Genomic DNA, 9251 nt, shown 5'->3' on the forward strand with positions numbered 1-9251 from the left:
GCCCAGCGGCCAGAGCCAGCCGGGCGCCCTCTCGGCTTTCCAGTCCTCGTGCGTCCCCCGGGGCCGAGGCGCGAGGAGGGACGGCCGGCTGAGGCCTCTCACGCCTTCGCTCCCGAGTGTCCAGGCGGAGGGTCCCTGCCTCTCCAACCCCTCCTCTCTCCTGGCTTCCTCTCACCCGGGCACAGGGCGCTCCTCCTTGTCCACAAGAGACAGAAGTCTTCAAACGCACACCCCCACACCCCAACCCTCTCCAAACACACTCTGGGCGCTGGCCACTGGTTCTCCTTCCTCCTTCCTTCCTTCTTTCTTTTTGTCTTTTTTGTTTTTGACAGTCTTGCTCTGTCACCCAGGCTGGAGTGCAGTGGCACGATCTCGGCTCACTGCAACCTCCGCCTCCCGGGTTCAAGCGATTCTCTTGCCTCAACGTTTTGAGTAGCTGGGATTACAGGCGCCGGCCACCACGCCCGGCTAATATTTTTGTATTTTTAGTAGAGACGGAGTTTCACCATGTTGGCCAGGCTGGTCTCAAACTACTGACCTCAAGTGATCCGCCCGCCTCGGCCTCCCAAAGTGCTGAGATCACAAGCGTGAGCCACCTCGCCTGGACCTTTTCTTCCTTTTTTTTAAGAGAGGAAGATCTCGCCCCTTGCCCAGGATGGATTCGAACTCCGAGGCTTAAGCCATCCTCCTGCCTCAGCCTCTCCAGCAGCCAGGACTGCAGGCGCTCGCCACCACGCCCGGTGTAGCCACCCGCATTCTATCCCCAGCGCAGCTCCTTAGAGCTGATGACCTTTAACAGCTCACTTCACCTCCCTGTCCTCAGTTTCTCCTTCTTCTTTTTTTTTTTTTTTTTTTTTGAGACGGAGTCTCGCTCTGTCGCCCAGGCTGGAGTGCAGTGGCGCGATCTCGGCTCACTGCAACCTCCGCCTCCCGGGTTCACGCCATTCTCCTGCCTCAGCCTCCTGAGTAGCTGGGACTACAGGCGCCCGCCACCGCACCCAGCTAAGTTTTTTGTATTTTTAGTAGAGACGGGGTTTCACCGTGGTCTCGATCTCCTGACCTTGTGATCCGCCCGCCTCGGCCTCCCAAAGTGCTGGGATTACAGGCGTGAGCCACCGCGCCCGGCCAGTTTCTCGTTCTTGAAAGGAACTGGGTTAGATGTGGATGGTTTCTGAGGCTCCTTCCAGCTCAGTTGTCCACCTTAAAGGTGTAAGTGGCAGAGGGTGGAACGGGTCTGGTTCAGGGAGGCGAGCTGGGGGTAAAGGCTGGCCAGGGGCTGCGAGGTGGGTGGAAGAAAGGAAAACAGGAGGCAGGAGAGCGGGGCATGGAGGATACCTTTGCCAGCCTAGCCTAAGAGCAGGCTGGCAGAGCCCCAAGAGCCTATACCACGGAAGGCCCCCATGGGAATCCCCTCACTCTCTGGGTGCCTGAGTTTGCAGAAATCTGTTTGCCAGAGAACGAGGGAAGGAACAGGAAGGAACGTGCCGGCAGGACTGGAAAATCCAGCTGGGCAGGAGATAGCTGTGGCTGCACCTCACACTGGAGGCTGAAGCTTTGCTTGGCTCTGCCCCTGTGTCACGTGTCAGGTAAGGCTGCTAGACCCCAGGAAGCCCCGCCAAGGGAAGTGACTACTACCGGGCTGCAGGCTCCTGTGCAGAATGTCTAGTAGCCTTTATCTTTGGGGGCATACACATGTGCTTCCAAGACTGTAGGCAGATGACGTTCAATATAAATCCACTTTCCAGTACATTTACTCAATGAGTTCAAAGATGCTTTTCGTTTACAAGCTTGGTGGCAGCTTCCAACACATTAACCCAAAGGCCTTCATGTTCTCCCCAGCCTACCCCTTTGTCCCTCTGCAGAAAGGGAACCTCCTGCAAAATGTCCAGATGGTTCAGAGAAGTATATGGTTGCAAGTGGCAGGAACGCCCCTCTAAGTAGTTTAAAGACATATGTCTGTGTGTGTGTGTGTGTGTGTGTACATGCGTGTGCATGTATGTAATTTATTTTCTGCTCAAATAATTTTGGTAAAGGTAATTAACTAAAGGTAAATAACTAACCTTTACCAAGAGCAGGGATGTGGCTGGGCCCAGAATGCAAGACTCTCCAATAGCAGCTCCCAAGCTTAACAAGTTAAAGTCACACTGCAACTTTTCTCCAAAATTCTAGTTAAAGGCTGAGGCCGTCACCAAGCAATTGTTGCTAAGAACTCAGGATGTTGTGGTTGGAGGGGCCTGCGCCAGAGGTCCACTTCTGAACCAATCAGCAGGGCCCGGGGGGTGGGCCGTGTTCTGCTTACCTCACAGCTTCCACACCCGCAGGGTTTTGGGAACCGGAGGCAGGCGGACAGCCCCAGGAGTCATAATGAGAAGAAATGCTACCTCGGTGCAGTGGACGAACGTGCAAACCACACAGAAAGTTTGAAAAAGGTCTACTGTAGGCTTTGCTTTCTGGTAATAGCTCCAAGATACAAAGTGCCTCACACTCCGGCACTGATGAAGTCCATACGGTTCCTAGGCTGACACCCACTAGCCAGTCAATGGGAGAGCTGGGACCAGAGGGCTGACTTGAGCTGTTCAGCAGGCGTGTCCAAGGCCTTTGTGGGTGGTGGTGCAGGTTGTGCGTGTGAATAATCAGGGCAGTTCATCATTACTCAGGACACAACACCTTGGCGATCTTCAGAAACGTTAGAAACAGAGCTTCCAAAGCACCTGCTCACACGCCGCCTCTCTGGAGGTGATCGCTGTGCTGCGGCTCTTCATGAGCCACTCTCCACGTGGCCTGAGGCCTGGCACTGTGGGGATTCCCTCTGTCCCTGAGTCACGGGCCTCTGCTGCTGAACTGTGAATAGGGACTGGGTCAATGACAGCGGGACAGCTGGCCCAGGGAGCAGGGTTGGGGTGGGGGCTGCTGGGAAGCTGCCCTGTTAATCTCTCTCTGCCATAGAAGGCACTCCTTGGGTGACCACTGTGACTTTGATGCAGAACAGGGAAAGAGAGTGGGTGTTAACCTTGAGCCTAAGGCTCCTTCTCCACCTGTGGGACTGTAAGCCACCTCTCCTGGGCTGAGGGCTCTGGAAGGAGGCTTGGCTGCTCCTCAGCGCTTGGGGAACGTTTTTTCAGGCACACACACTGAGCTCCATAACCTCCCAGATTCCCACCGCCCCTGCTTGACTCTTCCCCTGTCTCCCCTTCCTGGCATGACCCCCTCTGAAATCCTTTGACTGTTCTCTGGTTGTCAGTCTCACAGTGAGAGGTGTGTAAAGCATGAGGTGACCTTGGGCAAGTTGTTCAACCTTAGTGTTATCTCCTGTAGAATGGAGAAAACAAGACTGCATACTTTGGAGGTAATTGTATGTTCCAATGAAATAACAGAGCTTGAGAGGTCCTGTAGGCACATGGACCTGGAGCCAGACCCCCTGGGTTCAGCTCTGTCCTGCCATGCATTTGGGGGCAAGTTACTTTTCTGTGCCTTAGTTTTATCATCTGTAAAGTGAGATGAGAATAATGATACCTATTTCTTAGGACTCTTGGGAGATTCAATGAGCAAATACACAGAAAACACCTTGAACAGGGCCTGGTGCTAAATGCTGGGTTGAGAGCTAGCTGTTATTGTCGTTGTCATAGAGCTTAATATTGTGCTGTGCATACAGGAAGCTCTCAAGAAATGATAACTCAACAAAAGAAAATAAAACAAAACCCGAACCTGCCTCCTTCAATCGGGCCTTGTCTCCTAAATGAGCCTGAGCTCCTGGGTGAGGCGTGGGCACAGCAGGAGTTTCACACAGTTTTTTGATCGTGTATCCGAAAAACTGCTGGACACTGTGTTTTTCTTACCCTTCTTTTTGGGGGTGGAGTGAGGCTGTCACAAACTCCCTTGGGAAACTGATGAAAGCTACAGACCCTCTCCCCAGAAAGGTGCTTGGAAGCAAATGTTCACAATATGTTGCACACGGTTTCAGGGGGTTCCTGGGCTCCTCGGGAGCGGGGGTGAGGAGCTCCATTTTTGATGATGCACTGTGCCATGTCTCATTTGTTGCTTTGATCCCAGCAAAACACAAGCTAGCTCTGCTCCTTCGCTCATCAGTGGGTTGTACCGCAGCTTCCACCCCGGCTCCAGGGACTCTCCTTGATTCCTCTGCCTGGGCCCTCTGGCTCAGTACCAGCTCCAAGCTACAAAACTTGGCTGGGAGTTGAATGCAGAACCTGTTCAGCATTGGAAGGCTAAGAGAGAAAAAGGAGGAAAAAAGTAGACTCAACTTAGAAAAATATCAGACAAAAGAAATCATCCTCCAAGCCAAGTGCTATAATTCACAGGGCTCATATTTGCTGAGTGAGACTAAATGGTATTTATGGCCAAGCGGCCCTGGATTCACCCTGGGCTGAGTGATCCAGGAGTTGCCCGAAGTCTGGTGGAGAGGGCGGGGCGGGCCTGAGAGCTGGAAGATCAGACACCTTGCACAGGGAGACTTTGTTGCTGTTCACAGATGATGTGGTTTTCCCCCTGCTTAATGTTAAGTGTAGTTTCAGAATTTTGTATGTGTTTCTGGGAAGATAATGGCCTCAAACAATATTACTTGGGGTAGATGATGTACTTAGAATTGGATTATTTGCCGTAGGGCCCATTCGTTAATACACTCATTCATTCAAGGTTTATGAGGTGCCTTCTTTGTATGAAAGGCTGTTCTAGGCACTGGGGGTACAGTAGTGATTGTGGCAATAATGGTCCCTGTCCTAATTAAGTTGACAGTGTTGGCAGGAGAGACAGAGAACACAAAATAAACAGTAAATATATCTTGGATGATATTGTGTGCTAAGAAGAAAAATACAGTAGGCTGGGATCTAGAGAAGGTTGGGGGGCACACTTTCAGTGAATGATGAGGAAAGGCTTCTTCCAGCAGAGGCTGAAGTGGGAAGGGAGGGAGTTCAGCACAGGTCTGAGGAAGGCCCCTGTGAGGAAGGAGGACCAGGTACCAGGTGACCAATCCTGATGGGGCTGGGATAGCCCAGTAGGAGTGATGACCCACAGGGTCAGTTCTCACTGCTGGGGGTTTCCGGATGACGAGGTTGTTGAGCACCCCCATGCTTATGGATACCATGAGAGGAAGCGTAGGAGATAGAGGGACAATCTAAATGACACTAGGAGGAGACAATCAGATAAATCCAGAATGTGGGACATTCTATAAGACAACTAGCCTGATCTCTTCAAAAAAATCCGTTTAATGAAAAATAAAGGTGCAGCCATGAAAAAGAATGAGATCTTGTCCTTTGCAGCAACCTAGGGGCAGCTAGAAGCCATAATCCTAAGCAAATTAATGTGAGACAGAAAACCAAATACTACGTGTTCTCATGTAAGTGGGAGCTGAACACTGGGTACTCATGGACACACATAAAGATGGCAACAATAGATACCAGAGACTACTAGAGAGGAGAGCGAGAGAGAAGGGGAAAGGTTGAAAAACTATTGCATACTATGTTCACTAGCTGGGTGGCAGGATCGTTCATAGCCCAAACCTCACATTATACAATATACCCAGGTAGCAAGTCTGTACATATACTCCCTGAATCTAAAATAAAAGATGAAATTATAAAGAAAAAGAAAAAGATGGGAGAACTGTTCTAGATGAAAAAAAAAAATACAACCAAATGAGATGTATTTTCCTTGAGCAGCCCCTGCTTTGAACAGGCAAGCTATAAAAGACATTTTAGGGACATTTGGGGGAATTCAAATATAGACTTCATTTCAAATGGGAGTCAGAAATTATGTTTAACTGTCTTAGGTGTGATAACAGTGTTGAGGTTAGATATGAAAAATCATCTCTTTATTTTGGGTATGGTGTTGCTGTGTGTGGGTGACATGGGAGAATGTCCATAATTTATTCTAAAAATTGTCAGCAAAATAAGTAAATAAAATCTAAGGTATTTGAAGTTAGGGATGGCTTGAGGGAGGAAGATGAGATACCTTAAAGGACACCACTCACCTTCCTGGGCTTGGCCAGGTACCAGATGCTTGACAAACCCAAGGGTGAACACTCTGTGTGTTCAGGATGGAACACACAAACACCTGGCACATAGTAGGTGCTTAATAGAAGTTGAATGAATGGATGGATGGATGGATGGATGGATGGATGGATGGATGGATAGTCTTTGTTGGGATTTACTTCCCAGGATGGGCCCTAGCTAATCACTCCCTCTGCACATGTTCACATCCCACCCACCTTGCAGGCCACCAGAAGACAATTAAAAACGTGGGCCCATCATAAGACAATTAAAATGTGGACAGGTTGCCAAGGGTCACCTTTTATGGACATGCCTATGAGATCCCTCTGAGGTCTCTTTGGGTGATTCTGGGCCACATGGCTGTCTACCCACACTGAGCCCCTTCCCAGCCTCCTGACGGGGCATACTTCTGTAGCCTCATCATTAAGTCAAGAGTAGATTGCTCGTAATCATTTGATCATGAACAGCTGACCTAGTGGTCCCTAATTATTTCGTTGAATCAGGTGCTGCATCTTAAATACCCTAATGCCCTAAAAAGTTCCCAACTCAGGCAGTATACATCGTAGATACTCACTAAGATCTTGGTGCCCTAAACAATAACACGTAACATTTATTGAGCACTTACTATTTCCAAGTGTTATGCTAAATGGTTGTTGATGTTCCTGTTATACCCTATGGGGATTCATGTGCTAAGGGTTTAGTGCTCTGGTCTGAATGTTTGTGTCTCCCTCAAAATGTATATGTTGAAACCAAATCCCCAATGTGGTGGTGTTAAGAGTTGGGACACCTGGGAGGTGTTAGGCCACGAGGGCAGAGCCCTTGTGAGTGGGATCAGTGCTCCTATAAAAGGGGCGGGGCGGGTGCTTGCCCCTTGCTGCAGGTGAGGACGCTGTAGGAAGGCGTCTGTGAAGCCGAGAGTGCACCTTTACCGGACGCGGAGTCTGCTGGCACCTTGATCTTGGACTTTGCAGCTTCCAGAACCGTAAGCAACACATTTCTGTTGTTTAGAAATCATCCAGTCTAATGTGTTTTGTTATAACAGCCCAAACAGATGAAGACAATGAGTTATCTCCCTACTTAACTCCCCCAAGTAGGCTGTTTTGGTATTTTTTACTTTAATTCCTAGCCACACTTTACATACTGGTCCATGGTCTCACAACAGAAGTGGCGGTGCCCTCATTCGAACTCTGGCTGCCACTTTTCTGCCTCTTTTCCAGGAGCAATGCACAGGCCACCTCTTCTGTGACTCTTGAGGGCTCAGGATTCCTCATGTCCTGGGGCTGGTGCATGTTTGAGGACAGTGGCCTAAGCGAGCCGTGAGCTGGCAGGGCCCCAGAGCTGCCTCATGCATAAAACACAGTTTCAGTTATGAGTTTTGTTTTCTACCAAGCGCCATGTTGAAATGATTATCTGAAATCGCGCGTGCCCTTTCATGATCCTTCAGAAGCATACCACAAGACCCTGAAAACTCGGGCAGATTGACAGGTGTCTCCTTTTACGGATGTGCCTGGGAGGACCCTCTTCCCAGAGGTCAGCCCTATGGAGGTGTGGCACCCACGCCTCTTCAGCAGGGAAAAGCATCATATCTTCAAGCACCTTTGGGTTTCTTGTCAGTCAGTGGGGAGAGGGATTCCCAGCAGGTCCCCAGGAGCATTTGCAGCTTGGACCCATCACCTTTTCTTCTCTTTGCTCTTCTGTTAGTGCTGGGTTGCCCTCCATTTCCCTTCAGTGGAGGCTGATATTAGATAGATACCAGCTGTCACCGGTGGGCTCTGCCCAGATTTTCTCTCCCTGATTGCATCCTTTCAACAGGTGTCTGGTGACACAGAGCCCATGTGGTCCTGTCTGCCTCACAGATGTTAGGTTCCAGCAAAAAACAAACAAACAAAAAAAAACCCCACAACCCTGGGGTGGAAAAGAAGTGTCCAGATTTTACTGAAAATGAGGCTTTCTAGGGCTGCTGACAAAGGTGTTTTCTTTCCAAACATCTGAAACAGCAAGCAGATTGTAAATGAAGAGGGAGTTACAGGATAGTAGCTGAAGGGGAGCAACACCTGCCTGTCTTCTGGGTTGCAGCTGTTGCTGCATGGCCAGGGCAGCAGTGGCCAGGAAAGCTGATTTAATAGGGTGGGGGAGAAGGGATCACCGTGGAATAGGGGTGCCAAGACAGATATTAGGTTAAGGGGAAGGGAGTTCAGGCATCTTCTTTGAGCCAAGGGAAAACATTTTATCTGACAAGAGCTTGAACTGGCCCATGCCATTCTCTGATTCCTACCCAGATCAAAGTTTAGACTGCCAAGGCAACTCAGCAGAGAAGAAGTGAAATAAATGGCAACCCCACTGCCCTGATGCTTCCTCGGACTAAAGTGTTCTATGAGGAGTTGGACAGTCCTTAGGCAAGACTTCTCTCCTCCCACTGAGTAAAAATACCGATTTTGGTAAAATGTCTCCATTGAGCTGAGGGTCTCTTTTAAGCCATGGCTTGAATTTATTTATTTTTTAAAATTCTTGACTGAGCTCAGTGGCTCATGCCTGTAATCCCAGCACTCTGGGACGCTGAAGCGGGCAGATAACCTGAGGTCAGGAGTTCAAGGCCAACCTGGCCAACATGGTGAAACGCCATCTCTACTAAAAAACATAAAAATTAGCTGGACGTGATGGTACACACCTGTAGTCCCAGCTACTTGGGAGGCTGAGGCAGGAGAGTCGCTTGAACATGGGAGGTGGATGTTGCAGTAAGCCAAGATCGCACCACTGCACTCTAGCCTGGGCAACAGAGCAAGACTCCGTCTAAAAAAAATTATTTTTGTAGAGACAGGGTCTCACTATGTTGCCCAGGCTGGTCTTGAACTCCTGGCCTTCAGCTATCTTCCTGCATCAGCCTCTCAAAGCGCTGGGATTACAGGTATGAGCCACCATGCCCGGGCTATGTGACTTGAATTTATAACAGAAGGAGATCCCCCAGTGTGGCTTGCTTTGGCAGTAATCCTGCTGGGTTTGGGGGTCCTTAAGCCATGTTGGGAAGCCTGGTCCCAGAGCTACAAAGTCAGGAGCAACTCCACCTGCCCTGCCTGCACCACCTCCAGCCCAAACTTGGAAGTCTTGCTTTGGATAACAGAAAAAAAAGGTGGGGGGTCGAGTATGGTGAGGCTGACAGTGGATGGGGCAGGTTTCCTTAGGGAGCATGCCCTCAGGTGTTCCTGTGGTGTCACACTCAGCAACTGAGAGGATCTTGACTGATTTCCTCCAGTC

General features: G+C 49.7%; 1 long non-coding RNA gene across 1 annotated transcript in view; it reads right to left on the reverse strand.

The window, feature by feature from the left end:
• The window catches only part of LOC105514145, a 9267-nt gene extending 7098 nt beyond the window's left edge, over positions 1–2169 (reverse strand). The window contains exon 1 of the long non-coding RNA XR_001002144.1: positions 2061–2169. This is a non-coding gene — a long non-coding RNA (uncharacterized LOC105514145). The remainder of the gene's footprint in view (positions 1–2060) is intronic.
• Positions 2170–9251: the final 7082 nt, after the last annotated feature.

Source organism: Colobus angolensis, unplaced genomic scaffold (assembly GCF_000951035.1).
Source record: "Colobus angolensis palliatus isolate OR3802 unplaced genomic scaffold, Cang.pa_1.0 Scaffold24, whole genome shotgun sequence".
In the NCBI taxonomy this organism is placed as follows: domain Eukaryota; kingdom Metazoa; phylum Chordata; class Mammalia; order Primates; family Cercopithecidae; genus Colobus; species Colobus angolensis.